Below are 18,298 nucleotides of genomic sequence, written 5' to 3' on the forward strand. Positions count from 1 at the left end.
CGTACAGAATTGTAAACCTTGTATCTGTGATGAGTTTATTTGTAGATCTTTCATACAAAAGTGTAACCTTGTATCTTTGATGAGTTTATTTGTAGATGTTATACACAATTGTAAACCTTGTTTCTGTGATGAGTTTATTTGTAGATCTGTCATACAAAATTATAAACCTTGTATCTGTGATGAGTTTATTTGTAGATCTGTCATACAGAATTGTAAACCTTGTATCTGTGATTAGTTTATTTGTAGATCTGTTATACCAAACTGTATACCTTGTGTCTGTGATTAGTTTATTTGTAGATCTGTCATACAGAATTGTAAACCTTGTTTCTGTGATGAGTTTATTTATAGATCTGTCACAGAATTGTTGACCTTGTATCTGTGATGAGTTTGTTTGTAGATCTGTCATACAGAATTGTAAACCTTGTATCTGTGATGAGTTTATTTGTAGATCTGTCATACAGAATTGTAAACCTTGTATCTGTGATGGTTAATTTGTAGATCTGTCATACAAAACTGTACACCTTGTATCTGTAATGAGTTTATTTGTAGATCTGTCAAATAAAATTGTAAACCTTTTATCTGTGATGAGTTATTTTGTAGATCTGTCATACAGAATTGTAAACCTTGTATCTGTGATGAGTTTATTTGAAGATCTGTCATATAAAATTGTAAACCTTGTTTCTGTGATGAGTTTATTTGTAGATCTGTCATATAAAATTGTAAACCTTGTATCTGTGATTAGTTTATTTGTAGATCTGTCATACTAAACTGTATACCTTGTATCAGTGATGAGTTTATTTGTAGATCTGTCATACAGAATTGTAAACCTTGTTTCTGTGATGAGTTTATTTGTAGATCTGTCATAGAATTTTTGACCTTGTATCTGTGATGAGTTTATTAGTAGATCTGTCATACAGAATTGTAAACCTTGTATCTGTGATGAGTTTATTTGTAGATCTGTCACAGAATTGTAAACCTTGTTTCTGTGATGAGTCAATTTGAAGATCTATCATACAGAATTGTAAGGGAGCTACCATTTGATTTTTATGGGGGGGGCTAGGATGAAAAATTTTGTCCTGCATTTTTTTTTAGCTGTAATCTCTGTCCTGCCTTTTTATTTTTCACTCTTATCGGTCCTGCCTTTTTTTTTTAGTTTATCCTGACTTTTTTTTTACCTTAATTGTCGTCCTGACTTTCTTTTTTTTTGCAAGTGTCACATCCTGCCTTTTTTTTTACTCAAAACTCCTGTCCTGCCTATTTTTTTCAAATTTCATCCTAGCCCCCCCATAAAAATCAAACGGTAGCTCCCTAAACCTTGTATCTGTGATGAGTTTATTTGTAGATATGTCTTACAGAATTGTAAACCTTGTATTGGTGATGAAACGTTTGTAGATCTGTCATACAGAATTGTAAACTTTGTATCTGTGATGAGTTTATTTGTAGATCTGTCACTGAATTGTTAACCTTTTATCTGTGATGAGTTTATTTGTAGATCTGTCATACAAAATTGTAAACCTTGTATCTGTGATGGTTAATTTGTAGATCTGTCATACAAAACTGTATACCTTGTATCTGTGATGAGTTTATTTGTAGATCTGTCATATAAAATTGTAAACCTTTTATCTGTAATGAGTTATTTTGTAGATCTGTCATACAGAATTGTAAACCTTGTATCTGTGATGAGTTTATTTGAAGCTATGTCATATAAAATTGTAAACCTTGTTTCTGTGATGAGTTTATTTGTAGATCTGTCATACAAAATTGTAAACCTTGTATCTGTGATTAGTTTAATTGTAGATCTGTCACAGAATTGTAAACCTTGTATCTGTGATGAGTTTATTTGTAGATCTGTCATACAGAATTGTAGACCTTGTTTCTGTGATGAGTTTATTTGTAGATCTGTCATAGAATTGTTGACATTGTATCTGTGATGAGTTTATTAGTAGATCTGTCATACAGAATTGTAAACCTTGTATCTGTGATGAGTTTATTTGTAGATCTGTCACAGAATTGTAAACCTTGTTTCTGTGATGAGTTTATTTGTAGATCTATCATACAGAATTGTAAACCTTGTATCTGTGATGAGTTTATTTGTAGATCTGTAATACAGAATTGTTAACCTTGTATTGGTGATGAATCTTTTGTAGATTTGTCATACAGAATTGTAAACTTTGTATCTGTGATGAGTTTATTTGTAGATCTGTCATACAGAATTGTAAACCTTGTATCTGTGATGAGTTTATTTGTAGATTTGTCATACAGAATTGTAAACCTTGTATCTGTGATGAGTTTATTTGTAGATCTGTCTTATAAAATTGTAAACCTTGTATCTGTGATGAGTTTATTTGTAGATCTTTCATACAGAATTGTAAACCTTGTATCTGTGATGAATTTATTTGTAGATCTGTCATACAAAAGTGTAACCTTGTATCTGTGATGAGTTTTATCTGTAGATCTGTCATACAGAATTGTAAACCTTGTATCTGTGATGAGTTTATTTTGGTGATAATTTGGTGTTTTTCCTATAAATTGTTTTACAGTTAAGTGTTTGTCTTGAACTGATATTTAAACAGAAACTTTTAAGGAAGAAAGATAAGAAGTTAGCAATATCCCTCAACTTTACTTACCGTTATATAGCTGATGTTCCAAGGCCGTAGCTAGGCATCTTAATTTAGGAGTCTAAATAATTGAGCCGAGCGAAACGAGGCGAAATTTTTTTTGGAGGGTATGAAATGAATGGTGCAAAATCCTGCATTCTAGGCATTTTTAGAGAGTTTGATAATGTTTTGAATTTGGACACTTTTTATATAAATTTTCATATTTTAAGACTTTATTTAAACTTATATGTTAGATAATCATCCAAATATCACTGATTTGAGTCTGCTGCCAGAACATAGAACAAACATCGATTCAGTAGAGTTTGCCAAATTTTTCTATTGCCGGTTCAGTCAAATCGTTTCAGAATCATAATTTGGTCTGCTGATATCCTTATCGCGATGAACATGGAGCATGGCAAGACCACACAATCTCTCGCCACTCATACATGCTCTTTTCAAAGTTTTCAGTCGTTTTAGGGCAGTCTGTGTTTCGAAAGGTAGCACATTATCATTAACACAACGATCAATGTCTTCTTCCAATTCCTTCTCCATCAGTAATTCGTTAGCAGCATCGGTAGTAACAGTTTTGTTTGCAAAAAAGAATTAAGCTTTCCTGTAAGCACCATCATACAGTCGCAGTTACAAAATATTAAACTCGCTTTTATGCTGACAAAGAGTAGACAAACTAGGGATAGAATGAGATAAGATACAGGTATATGATTCTATCTATAGAGTAAGTATATCTGATATGGGTACAGGGGAAATTGGAATGGAGTTTTTGACGTTTACATGTAGGTCCGAAATTTCCAATTATTTCTGGAAATAGTTGGTGGAATTTTTTAGTTCCAGAATCTATAAATTTAGGGGTTGGGGGTGTCCGATTCCGAAACCCCAAATATAAAGAAACGAAATTCCGTAGTAAAGACGAAATCCTGTGTTAAAGGTTCTACCATTCCTCAATAATATCAAATTGGAATATGGGATATTCTTTCAATTTTAAGGTTAAAGAAACATGGATAAAAACTAATCCATGCATGTTTTATATTATTTTATTTATCTGTAAAGAGAAAGATTAAAGTTCGTGAAATGAATACGCAGACAGGACTGTCCTCTTGCGATGCCCAGTACTTGATTTGTCAAAAGTTGTTGAAACGGAGAAATGAATACCCAGACAGGACCGCCCCCTTCCGAAGACCAGTATACTTGATTTGTCAGTCTACTTATCGTTTTTGGATTGTACTAATGAAGTTATATGCAATACTCAGACTCTGTTCACAAAAATAGTTTACTAGAATTATTCCTTCTTTACCTTCAGTGTCGCTTTTCCTTTTTCTGCAAGAGCCTGTTTTTAACTAGAGATCCATGATGATTATCGTTACTAGGTTAATGTAATTGAGAAACATCACCTGTTGAGATGCTGAGTTATATCCAGGAAGAATAGTTTAAAAGGAATGATGACAAGTTATAGAAATCAAGGTTGAGACAGAACAACAAATGACTATTATATTTATATGTATGTATAAAAAAAAATAATCAGTGTCGAAATTTTAGTGAGGCAATTGCCTCACTTGCCTCAAGGGTAGCTACGGCCTTGTGTTCTCTCACTTAATACATGCAATTCAAAATTTGGTGACGACTATGTTGAACGCATCTTTCCCATCAAAGATCTTCGAATAAGAGATAAGTTAAACGAATACAACAGATACAGTTAAGTCTGTCTCATATCTTGACCTACATCTAGAAATTGACAATGAGGGTCGGTTGAAAACAAAACTTTACGACAAAAGAGATGATTTCAGCTTTCCAATTGTGAACTTTCCATTTCTAAGTAGCAACATTCCAGCAGCACCTGCATACGAGATGTATATCTCCCAATTGATACGATATTCTCGTGCTTGCATTTCCTATCATGATTTACTTGATAGAGGGTTGGTGCTCACAAGGTAGCTATTAAACCAAGAGTTCCAAATGGTGAAGTTGAAATCATCCCTTTGTAAATTTTACGGACGCCATCACGAGTTGGTTGACCGTTATGGAATAACCGTTTCACAAATGATATCGAATATGTTCCTTACGTCGTAACTACAATCCCCTTCCCTTTCATGAATGTGACCTACCGAATTAGACTATATACCGGATTTGTTATCACATAAGCAACACGACGGGTGCCACATGTGGAGCAGGATCTGCTTACCCTTCCGAAGCACCTGATATCACCCCTAGTTATGGTGGGGTTCATGTTGTTTATTCTTTAGTTTTCTATGTTGTGTCATGTGTACTATTGTTTGTCTATTTGTCTTTTTCATTTTTAGCCATGGCGTTGTCAGTTTATTTTAGATTTATGAGTTTGACTGTCCCTTTGGTATCTTTCGTCCCTCTTTTATATACCTGATACTAGTATTCAGGAATACAAACAAGGGAGAAGGAATTAACTTGCTTTCAAAGATGATATTGGACCATTTCTTCAAAAAGCATGTACTGATGACTTTGACAAACTAAACGCAGATTTATAAAACAGTAAAAATTATTCACAGCGATATATGTTTATTGTTACATTTGGGTTTGACGATAGTCTTCCAGTGCACTGTCAGGAGAATTCGGTTCCAATATCTCTCTTAACTCTTGTTGGTATGCTGTTGTATGAGCTGGACAACTTACTCTTAATCACAGGAAACACTAACGATTGCCCAGATGTTAATATTCAACAGCTACAAACGAATCCGTAACTCTCAAAAGATTTGTCATTATGCATCTAAAGAAACACCCTTACATACATTATATGCACCTAGGGATAATGGTTCACTGTCAGACAAGAAAACTTGGAAATAAGTGGATAATTTTTTCATTTAGGTTTGTGGGTGTCGTATGATAGAGTGCTCTCAGTATCAACAAATCATACAAATGTTCTCTTCAAGCAATATCAAGAAGATGAAAAGTTTGTAGTTCATAAGTCAAAGATCAAAGTCAAAGAACAAAGGAAGGCATGCATAACAAGGAAACTCAAACTGGGGTGATCTGGTAGGGGTGAACCGGCTAAGATCACCCCTGTTAGAACAAAGGAGCTGGAATGTAATGTTTCAGAGAGTATGGGAAACAATTTTGATTATAATTCAAATTATCTATTTCAAAATATTTCACTTCCTTGCAAAATGTTTCAAAGGAAATGAGAGTTCAATGACGTAAATGAAGCCGATTGACTATAGAACCGATTGACTCTAAAACCGATTGACTCTAGAACCGAATGATTCTATAACTCTAGAACCGGTTGACTCCAGCATCGATTGACTCTAGAACCGGTTGACTCTAAAACCGATTGACTCTAGAACCGATTTACTCAAAAACCGATTGACTCTAAAACCGATTGACTCTAAAAACCGGTTGACTCTAGAACCGATTGATTCCAGAATCGATTGACTCTTGAAAAGTGAACCGATTGACTCTAGAACCGATTAACTCTAAAGCCTATAGACTCTAGAACCGATTGACTCTAGAACCGATTGACTCTATAAATCTAGAACCGATTGACTCCAGAATCGATTGACTCTAGAACCGATTGACCCTAAAACCGAGTGACTCTAGAACCGATTGACTCTAGAAACGATTGACTCTGGTACCGATTGACGTTAGTCTACCAATTATGGGCCCTTAACAGGCAAGATACATAAACATCATTATACAGTTATTATTCATGCATATGATAAAACATGAGCGTTTTTAAAGAAAATACGCAATACTCGAGTAAAAAAATATCAATATACAGACAATAATAGTGCATTGACTTGACATATCAACGATATAAGGATGAGGCTTAGAAACGGGGAAACGCGAGGCTCTATCGAGCTTTTTCCCCGTTTCGGGCCGAATCCTTATATCGTTGATATGTCAAGTCAATGCACTATTATTGTCTTTAAACTGCAATCTAAAAGAGTACATTTTCAATTGGTGTTTAGTGTGTATATTATTATTTGATTTAAATATTGGGAAACTTCCCCCTTTTATAAAAAGGCCTCATATGATGCAGGCAGAGAAATGTACTGCAAAATGAAATGCACATCTACCTGTTGAAACCTGCAATCGATGATGAACAAGTTTGTTTGAGAATAAACTAAAATATCAACAATAAGCATAAAACATAATGATATATAGTTTGCAAACCAAAAATATTAGCAATATTTTCTTTTAAAAGTTGCAAAAGAAGTAAGTTTGAGTCGTTATATTCATTGGAAACAAGAACAGGTTGAATAGGTCGTATGAATAATTAATTATATTTTCGGCAATTTCTAAAAGTATTCATGAGAAAAAAGTGATATCTGGTCAGTGTATGACATAGAAATATACGGTCAACGCATTTTGACTGCCCAAGTAGAACGAGTGCAGTATAAAGGATATTATTACAGTAGCAATTGTTAATTAGTGTAATGAGGTCGATTCAATAAAATTAGATATAAAATATATTTACACGAAATAATATCAAGTTTCATATATTGTGTAGCAGTTCTCCCGATGACCGGTGCACAACAGTGAGAAACTTTACCATGACAACCGAAACACACAGGTCATCAAGCGGCGTTCTTCAGAATCAGTTACAAATATCATGATAAAAGTGTAAATAAAATAGTCAAAATTCATAAAACAAAAGACAAAAAAGACAAAAATGGCTTACTGGGGAAAGGGGAGGGGGATATCGAACTGAAAGAATCCGAATGGACCGTCGTATATAAGGCTTATGAAATCAATTATTATCATTGTGTTAACAATAACTTTAAAAATAATAATTAATATCATTGTCATTATTTTTTTTAAATATTATAAAACAGAAAAATAAATTATCTGCGGATTTTCACACGATATCGTATGTTGTAACATATGTATGTAAGTAATGAGTGTAGTACACCTACATGCAGAAAGTAGCTGTGTCATCCACCATGAAACCATACAAACGCTTTTCCGGTTAAAACAAACATTACGCAATTCAAAATTTTCTAAGAATTGATTTTTAAACATATATAATAAATAAGTTATTTAAAGCGGGTCATTTCTTAGTTTGTAATAATTCATTCCCGCTATAAATTGTTTATTTAGCAGTGTTTTTGTTCATTTTTGAAAGAATTGTGCGAGCGGAGGAGCTATATTTCCCTACAAGTCTTCAAAAAAAGTAAGTCTATATAAAAGTAAACTTTTTATATTGTATTATACGAATACGAATTTGTTTATTATAGTGACATTGTGTATATATACAGTATAATAATAATATTTGTCAATACAATGTTTTTACATCCGGCCCATTGGAAAGAATCCTTTATATTATAAAAATTTACATGTATATTCTTCATCTGTTAAAATGTGAACTTCGTCGCGTATATCATAAAAAAATCTACCAGGAACTATAAAAGTCACTTAAAAAATATAAATCTTAAAATCATTTAATAGTAGAGTCCTGTAGTTCAATTATTCACATAATGAATTGTCTGCGTTTTGTAAATGCTTGTAAAATGTATTTAGCTGTTCTTTTTGGAAAATAAATATTAAATACCCATTAGAATTTGTCTATTTAGATTTTTTCGGCTCTGATTTTTTCTGAATTTAAAATTGCTGTTTATCACAGGTAAATTACAAAAGACTATAGGATACCAGATGGGTATCCTTCAATTTTATATTCTTTAAATGATTTAGATCACTTTTCTCTATTTTTTCTATGTTTTTGTCCATTAAATTCTCCATTCTTCATGTTCTAGAATTTCACTATTCTCTATTCTTTATTTAGTTGGTTCCCCTTTTCTCTATTCTTTATACCTTTTGCCAATGTTTTCTCATTATTCTGTAAACCCCCATCCACACCATCATACCAGTATTCACAGTGAAGATTGGTTTACCAGATAAATGTCTGGGGTACGAAGAACTCAGAATTTGAAATTCATACTAGGCAACCTTTATATTATAACAATTTACATGTATATTCTTTATCTGTTAAAATGTGAACTTCGTCGCGTATATCATAAAAAAATCTACCAGGAACTATAAAAGTCTGTACAAGCCTAGTATCGCATCGAACGGTTTAATGCTAGTGGAAGGCTAAAATTTCAAAATGGCTTCCTTTGAAGATTGTATTAATTTTTGTAAGATTGAAAGTGGCTTATTTTCATCATGCTCATCGTCAGATATAATTTTTTTAGAAGAGGGTACGGAATCAGCCGAGTTGAGACAAATGAGCAAATAATGATCGACTCGGGAGTCCGAATGATGTGTTCCTGTTATCTTGTGAACTAGTATATGGCGGGAAATTGGTCTCAAGCTATTCAGTTTACTCTGTGTTTATTAAGATTAATAGCTACAGGTTAACGTTATTAGTATAATAGTCCCAGGTGCAAATTAAGCTGGTCCATATTCGTATTCTCGTCCTGAATTGATCTTTACGGTCTCTAAAGGACTGTACTTGAATGTATCTAAATGCAACTTGGGGTCATTTGTTCCATGTTTAGTAAGCTGTTGACCAATCACAAAGTTTGATTTACCCGAAAACTTCACACTAACGACTCACAGGCACTTGTCTGAAATATTTTCCATACAAACCTTAATATATAGGAACACAATTCTGAGAAAAGTGCCTGTTTTAAACAACTATACTTCAAAAGTTTCATTATAACGCGAAAAACAAATATTTTAAAACATTTTTAAGATAACCTTGTCAATATATCGTTCTTAAAATGAACTAAATAATCCTAGTTTACTTTTTAAAAATCAATAATTATATAATTTAAATTTCTCTTAAGCTTTTGAAGATACACGATTGTCGTTTGAATTGTGACTTTCAAACTTTTGTAATCTATAAATCAATCCTTGGGTAAGATGTATAAAATAAGATGATTTATCATTCATTTATATACTTCCTGCATAGGAACGTTTGGTAATTGTTTTTTATTTTTACAAAAACGCAGATTTGTAATAATGTTATTACGAACTTGTTGAAGGCCGTACGGTGACCTACAGTTGTTGACGTCTATGTCATTTGGTGTCTTTTGGAGAGTTTTCTCATTGGAAATCATACCACATCTTCTTATTTTTATATTGGAATAGCCCGGGAACACAGTTTTATTGTGATCCATTTCTGCACAAAAAATGTCACTTGCATTTTCTCAATAAGATTTTGACAGTGTAGCGTTCTACTCTGAGACATTTTTTTTTGGGCGAACTATATCGATGTCTACCAGTCTTAACTCAAAATATGAACAATTTCATGTACAAGGGGTGTTTACTTCAATTTGGCAGTTTCAGGCATACTAATTGTTGAAACATTTTTAACTGGACCAAACCACTATATCACCTAAACATTACCATAGGGACTTTACTTCATGTCAGTCCAAAAATCGTCTGCATGCATTTAAAAAAACGTTCGCCTGCCTACTATCCAACATCCACGCTGGATAGTAGGGGCAAACGATGTATTTTAAATGCCCGCAAACGGTTGGGCTAATATTTATCAGACCTATGAATGTAATCATATCCTCCTAGTTACTATTTCATCATGATAAAGATAGAAATAAGATTGGATAGTGTAATACTATATGAAATACTGGAATGCAAACCGGTATGCAAGAATTTCCAAAACCAGAGACATCAAATACTAAACAAGATACATAACAATAGTATTGCTACAATGTTTAAAAATCCCAACAAAGATTTCAAAATAAAGGCGTTTTCCCGCCAATTAAGTACAATGCATATGTGTGTGAGGCGTAGTGATGTGCATTAAAAACATAAATTAAACCACTATCCTTGGAACAAGGAAATAGTAAGTAGAGAGATCCGCTTAGAGACACAAGATAGGCCCACACTATTAAATTCCCAATTGTGTTTCTTTACCATCAAATGAAAGTGTTGTGATCGATTTCCGAATGGTATATGATAAAAGGCTGTATCTGACATCAGAGATCTATACACAGACTACTTTAAATTCCCAAATTATGTTTTACCACCAAATGATACAGTACTGAATGTGAATTGTTTCTGATACATCAAAGGGTAAGAAATTTATTAATAATCTTCTTATTTCCGATATTGTATGAACAATAATAACTGTATACTTCAATTGATTCGTACTGAAAGGCCCAGTATAATAAAAGATAACAAAGAGTACTTTGCACGGTGATAGTATTAATTTTGGGGTGACAACATAGGCTGCACAGTTTCTTTGGCTCATATCCATATCGACGGAGTTTGGAGCCTTGTCATTGGAGATTGAGATATTAATGGGTAATGGTGCCCATCAGTGGAGAAGTGAGTCCCAAAACGTTGCTCTAAGAAGCATAGAGCCTATTATTTGTAGCAGTGATCGCCAAAATGTTACTCCAAGAATATTTTATAATTAACAAAATTAATTTACTAGAAGATGAACCCTTTTTATGCTCGATTTGAAACTACATGATAGAATTTTAAGACAAAACAAGCTCTCAAAGTAGAAAAAAGAACAAATGGGGTGACCGAACTTGTTTTCTTGATACATATTGAAATAGGTAAATTCACAACACTTTCTATTATAAAATTACTTTATCTAAGTTATCTCCCTTTAATTGGAAAGTTGAAAGAAAATGAATCAAACAAAAATATGGTGCTTTTTTAATAGAAATTACAGCCGTAAATATGATAAAACACAAACAAAAATTATATTTACATCAAAAGACTTACACTGAATTACATATTACTCTCAAAATTTGCAAATTTCATTAAAGATCTAGACAAACTGTTATCATCTACTACTTCAAAATCCAAGATGGATACCCGAGCCACCTTAAAAGGATTAACATGTCAACCATTATAAAGTGATTTTTTTAATTTCAATAAGAAGCAACATAAATGAATACACGCACTTGCTCTGCATTGGCATATTTTAAACGTGTTGCACTGCATATATGAATACACACACACCATCCACATGATAGTATTTCAAACGTTTTGCACTTTCAGGGTTTCATTTCTAGAATAGAAATATATTCATACGGAAATGCAGTTCAATTGTTTCAAGTGATTTATCTATTTCATCATAAAATTTTGTCTGACGTCTGCAAATTCGTTTTATCTTTTGAATTTTTTTAAACAACATCATCAACAACTACAACCACAACAAATTAACATATTTTTTTAATCAGATATAGGACGATGTGGTGTGAGTGCCTGTGGCACCGTTAAAGTCCACAATTCCTCTAAGGTCCACAACACCGCTAAAGTCCACAACAAATCTCCGCTAAAGTCCACAACGCCGCTAAAGTCCACAAACTTTCCGCTAAAGTCCACAAAATGACCTCCGCTAAAGTCCACAAGAAAACGCCGTTAAAGTTCAAAATGACAAGTTCCGCTAAAGTCCCTAAAAAAGCACCGTTAAAGTCCACACCTATTTTTTATTATTAAAAACATCAATTCGTTTAGTTTTTTTGTTTTTATCTTGTTAGAATAATACAAACCATGGGCCTTTCTTCTCGGTAGTTATTTGTTTATCAGTTTGATAAATGAAAAAGTACAGTATCTGTAGATGATTTTGTTCCATTAATTTTGATCTTTTTTTTATTATGATGATGGTGAACAATTTGGACATAATTTCCTAAAAAGTTCGTAAATTCGTTGGTTATTTTATTTATACAACTTATTACATTATAACTGCATTCTTAAAGTACTGTTTTTTGTTTTTCTTCTTATTCTTTGCATATAATTACTTTTTGACCTAACTTATGTACAAAGCAAACGTGCCTCTTAATCTGAAACATTTGAACGGCATTCATTCGGACAATCTTGATTATATCATTAAACGAAAAAATACTAAGTTTGTGAATCCTCAAAGGGGTCCTGTCACAAAACTTTTATATGACGTTTTACGACGTTATTAATTCGGTGCTGGTTACAGAAAACAACGAAGAATAAAGTGTTATGATTTCAGAACTGAAAAATGAAGCCAGTATGATAAATTCTAAATGGAAAAGAAAATAGTCTATTCTTTAAATTCTATTTGTATCGATTAGTATCGGATATCGATGCGTTGAATGGTGTCTACCAAAATGTCATGATACAACCTGATTTTGTACATTTCAATGAGACAGCAACTCAACAATAAATGTATAGATATTTACACCACTCTTCCGGAAACCAAAGTGGAAATTTAAATATTACTTGCATCATACTTTTATCACATTAATATCAGTTAATAGTCTATTGATTAGCTTTTGACTAAAAATGAATCTATATTAACTTTCGCACAACAATGTACAATGTATGTGCTGTACTGTTTCGTCACTGTTCCAGGTTAGGGAAGTATTTTGCGCCAGAAAAGTGTTTCACTTCATCACTTTCTGAATGTGCATGTCCCAAGTTGAGAACCTGTAACTCGTTGGATGTTGTTTGTTGTTGTATATAATATCATGTTCCAGTTTATTTATGTAAATATATCAGGCCGTTACTTTTCTCGTTTGAATTGTTTATCCTTTTTTTATTTCGGGTCTTTTAACGATTACCGTGAGATATCGATTGTTTCTCATTATTGAGGGCAGTATGGTCATCTATAATAGTTGTGAAATTCTCTAGTAGAGGAGTATCTCATCGACAAGTAAGTGATTACTGTAGATATACTTCTTTAATCGATCGGCATACCAGGCCTCTGAAATCGATTATATTGATTGTGTAGGGAAAGGTAGAATCCTATTTAGGAAAAAGTCTGAACGTCGCTCTGGTTAATTAGGGTCACCCGATCCGTGTAGGATAAATCATATATACCGACTTGCTTGGTCAATAACTATAACAAGTTGCTTTCTTTAAAAAAAGAAATGCAATCGTAAACCCAAATGCTTGTTTGGCATTTTATATATATTAGATAATTGTTTAATAAAGATGTATTGTTTTATATTACTTTTGTTGTGCATAAGAATTAGAAACTGACATTGCCTGTTTACCTAATGTAATACCGGCTTCACACATCAACGTATAGATCCGACGTACGTCGGCCGTGGTAAAAAAAATCATGCACGCTACCAATACGCTAGTAAATTTGATGCATTCAACCTGTCAATCATATCTGTATCGTGTGCACAACGACCTAAAACGTGTATTGGGTGTGCGTAAAGCGTACCTATGCGTTTCTCCTAGTCTTTCTACATTCCCGACTGCAGGTCTGTCTATATGTGAATGTTTGTCAATAAGTCTGTCACATTTGCCCGTCTGTTTACATGTTTACCAGTCCGTCTATGCCCACTGGTTCGTCTACATGTTCACTAGCTTTGAAATAGCTTTCGGTAAGTGCGATTATTTCAGTGATTTGTGTCTATTGTTTTTATGTAAGTGATTATTGTGCACCTTACCCATATTTTTAGGGACGCGAATTGCAACTGATATTTTACAGTTTTTTTCTTGCGATGTGTTGTCCTTATTGTTTGGTTCATTAGGGAGGGTTGGGTTTATGGCCACCACATTGTTTATGTACCAATGTCCATTCTAAAGCCAGGAACATGTAGTACAGTGGTTGTTGTTCATAATTCATGTCGGTCAAGTTTTTTTCGTAAATTATTTTGTTATCAATAAGGCTATTTAGTTTTGTTTGATTTTTGTTTTTAAATCTTAATGGTCGGGGCATTTAATAGCCGACTAAATAGAGTTTTTTTCATTTTTGGAGGCCGCTCGGTGGCCTTTAAAGACTTACTACCACGTCATTGTAACTCTGGTTGATACTTGTGTCATTAGTGTTGGACCATGGTCGATCCTATGCACCTTTGAGGCAGGCGGGATATTTTTGTAGATCTTGTACAGCTCAAACTAATGGGAGTAGTTCCTGTACTTCTATGTCTTGTCCCATGTTGCATGGTTAGAGAGGGTGTAATATCTTCTGTAGGTTTGATGAAGTTTCACCCGTATCGGACTTCTTCTCCTAAATGAAAGCTTTAAGGCGACGAGTATTTTTGTATGCAATGTGCCCTTCACGTGTCTCAAACTTATCTGTAGCGTTTTCAACGCTCGTGCAGAGTGTATATTATGTACGTGCAGTTTACAGGTATACGCTTGACAAACGCTTGAGCTGAATGAAATTTGTTATGTTCCATTAAAATTTTCCTGAAGGAAAAGCGTTCACCAAGCGTATACCTTTGCTTTTCGACGTACTTCAGACTTATGGAACGCGGGTTTAAATGCTTGCGTAGCGTTCCTCTGGTGAGCAACTAAGTTACGCATACGATGATACGGACTTTGTTAATTTTCTTTTTTGACTGATTATTTTACATTGTCTTTTCGGGGCCTTTTATAGCCGACTATGCGGTACGTGCTTTGTCTGTTGTTGAAGGCCGTACGGAGACCCATAGTTTGTACTTCTGTGTTATTTTGGTTTCTTTTAGATAGTTGTCTCATTGACACCAAACCATATCTTCTTTTTTATATTCGATATCTTATCGCCGACCTGGTTAAGTCTGCTAAAAATGCATGCATGATTCATTTTTAGGTTATCAGTCGTAATGAAAGTGGCACATTTAATTCGTAGTTTCATTGCTTGAACTTATCATTTCTTACATGTGTATTTTTTTAAAACAAATTTTAGATTTAGATTTCAGTCACGGTTATTTCCCCCCTTTTCATATTGAATATCTATACTTATCAGTCGCATTTTAATGACGAAAAGGATTCAGAGGTTATTATGTGACCTCCTTGTTTAAAAAAAAAGTAAATAATGTTGCAATATTTAAACAAAGAAAATAACTTTAAATTTGCAATATTAATGAAATAGATACGGATATAACTTTCATAATTAATTTTAACGTTATTTTCAATAAACGATTTTTTTTTTGGAAAAATCCTCGTTTTTACACCTATTTGAGGCACGTATTTATGATTCCCATGTCCTTGGTCTACCCTAGACGTAAAATTTCAAAAAGTGCTAATACTTTTTTTAAAGATTTTATTTTTAATTGTTCTCGTTCAAAATATTTTATTTTTTCATTTTTAATATCTATTTAATTTTATTTTTAATAACCATTTTTTTTTTATAAAAGTTGCAACATTTAACAACAAAAAAAAACTGTAATTTAATCATATGCAAGAAAGACTTCCCTTTAATTTCAGTATAAACAACATGTACATCTTCACTTTACGTAAAGAAAATGCTACTAAAACTCTTTCTAAAGATTTTATTTTTAATTATTCTCGTTCAGAATATAAAGCGCATTGTTTACATGAAATCTTATCTCATATCTAGCACATACATCGTTTGACTAATTAAAATACTACGCATGTAGGTTAATATTAGCAGCTTGTAATCGTGTGCAAGAAAGTATTATATAAATTTCAGATCATACGTAAAATATCTCTATAGCAACTTAAGATGCTAATGCATATTCAACAGATTAGTAAGCTATTGCGCATGCATTTGAAAAGTGGTCATAGCTATTGCGCATGTATTTGAAAGGTGGTCATGGAAAGAACAGAAGTTTTCCGAATAACATCCGGTGTTCCGAAAGACTACATCACTCGTCCAATATATACTGCGTAAACCCTCAGGGGTTTACGCAACAAACGAACGGAAAGACGAACGAAAAAACGGACAGACAAAAGAACGGACGAACGAACGAACCGACGCACAGACCAGAAAAACATAATGCCCATAAAATCGGTATATTTGGTTTAACCTGCACGGTTCGGGATGACCCTTTAACCCGATGTCCTACGTCGTTCTGGTTAATTAAGGTCCCCCGAGCCGTGTAGAATAAAGCATATAATTATACCGACTTGCTTGGTTAATAACTTTAACGAACGGACGAACGAACGGTATAACAGAAAAACGGACGCACATGCCAGAACACATAATGCCCATAAATGGGGCATACAAAATTATGCATACACTAGTTGTTTAACTTAATAAAGGGTTTTTAATCACATGCAAAATTACTCAAAGATTAATATGTATAAACTCACAAAACGCTAGTCTGTTCTATAGTAACCTATAAAATTATATAGAAAAGAACAGAAACATTGATAATATATAGTATATATTTCGTAAAAATTTCAGCTCAAAACTTCATACGAGTCTTCCATTTATCCATTTCAAACGAGTATAGTAATACGTTCGAGTATACTTACATGTATACGGTCCAGACCGTATGCGTACGATCCAAATACCCATATTGTCTAATCAAATTTATTGGGATAAAAAGTAGATACTTAGGTCCGTGTAACACTTATCAATTTAAAATATTAAACAGTTTTCAAATTTTTGATTTTTGAAATCTTGATCAAAGTTTTAAAATATCAAAATTTCAAACATTTGAAAAATTTTGAAATTTTGAAATTTTCACCAAATAGTTAAAATTTAAAAATTTTAAAATTACGTTTTTATATTTGATAGTTCTGATATTTGATCAAACTTTAAAAGTACTAAACTTAACTACGAGCAGTTTTAATTATTTCGCTTTTTGAAAGTTTTAAAATATCAAAAATAGAAAAGGGGCGAATAAAGGAGCACCTGTAAACTACGAAACTGAATAAAAGCGAAACGAAACGAATACTTCAGAACTATTTGGTTTTTCCAGCGGCCATTTATGAGTAACAGTGAATACTGATGAACCCGCAGTTAGCCAAATAGTATGGTAGGGTTGAGTATGTATATATTTCTACTGAACTTTAAGCAATATACACGTGTATTACTTTTTGTTTCGCTTTATCTTAATTTATGCAATGATGTCGACAGATGAAATCATTGAATGTAGATTTTGAAAGATCATCCTCTAAGCTTTTATCAACTACTTCTTTAATGTTGGCCGTCTAATAATCACCTTGGATCATTACTGATCAAGAAAGTTATAGAAAAGCGCTTCGGACGCATGCAATTTTTAACGCTTTAAAAATGTTTTCATTTTATATCGATTGCACGACGATCATATATTGTACATATAAGAAGATGTGGTATGAGTGCCAATTAGACAACTCTCCATCCAAGTCATAATTTGTTAAAGTAAACCATTATAGATCAAAGTACGGTCTTCAACACTGATCCTTTGTCCAAACCTAACAGCAAGCTATAAAGGGCCTCAGTTCAAAGTATTGGTACGGTAGGAATACTGAATCCTTGGTGTCGCAATGAACATTGCGCTAGCCGTGACTGTGGGAGGTTGTTGATATCTAATTTACACTTCTACCCTCTATACATGACGAATTTAAGAAAAAGATCAAATATAAGTAGCTTGGAGCTAAGAAACTGTTGTAAGGTATCTAAATAATCTCATCATAGATACCAGGATGTAAATTTTGTATTTGCACCAGACGCCAGTCTACAAAAGACTCACCAGTGACGCTCGAATCAAATTGAAAAAAAAGGTCAAATAAAGTGATATATGATTGAAAATGTCAAATAAAGTAAACGTTAACATCCAACTCATCGTTATGGTTTTGTAAAAGCTGAATACATTCATATCATATATAACGTATACCATAAACATTATTTTCAGTCTGCATAATAATCTAATAGTGTCTGCTGTACATTAAGCCCCCATCTAATCATTTGTACATGTAGGTGTCGACATTTGGAAAAGTGAAATTTTTGAAAGTTTTTATCAACGGTAATTGGTGATCTATTTTGGAATTGAAAATATAAATATTGTCAATAAGGCCAATATACTCTCTTATACTACGTGTGGACTGATATTTGTAAAAAGTATATGCATTTATCATATGTGTAGCTCTATTAGGGA

General features: G+C 33.0%; 1 protein-coding gene across 1 annotated transcript in view; it reads left to right on the top strand.

The window, feature by feature from the left end:
• Positions 1–7,603: 7,603 nt before the first annotated feature.
• Positions 7,604–18,298, top strand: part of LOC143054111 (uncharacterized) — a 30,643-nt gene continuing 19,948 nt past the window's right edge. Inside the window, exon 1 of the mRNA XM_076227013.1 lies at positions 7,604–7,752. The gene's annotated coding sequence lies outside the window, so the exon portion shown is untranslated. The remainder of the gene's footprint in view (positions 7,753–18,298) is intronic.

This window comes from Mytilus galloprovincialis, chromosome 12 (genome assembly GCF_965363235.1).
Source record: "Mytilus galloprovincialis chromosome 12, xbMytGall1.hap1.1, whole genome shotgun sequence".
Classification (NCBI taxonomy): Eukaryota; Metazoa; Mollusca; class Bivalvia; order Mytilida; family Mytilidae; genus Mytilus; species Mytilus galloprovincialis.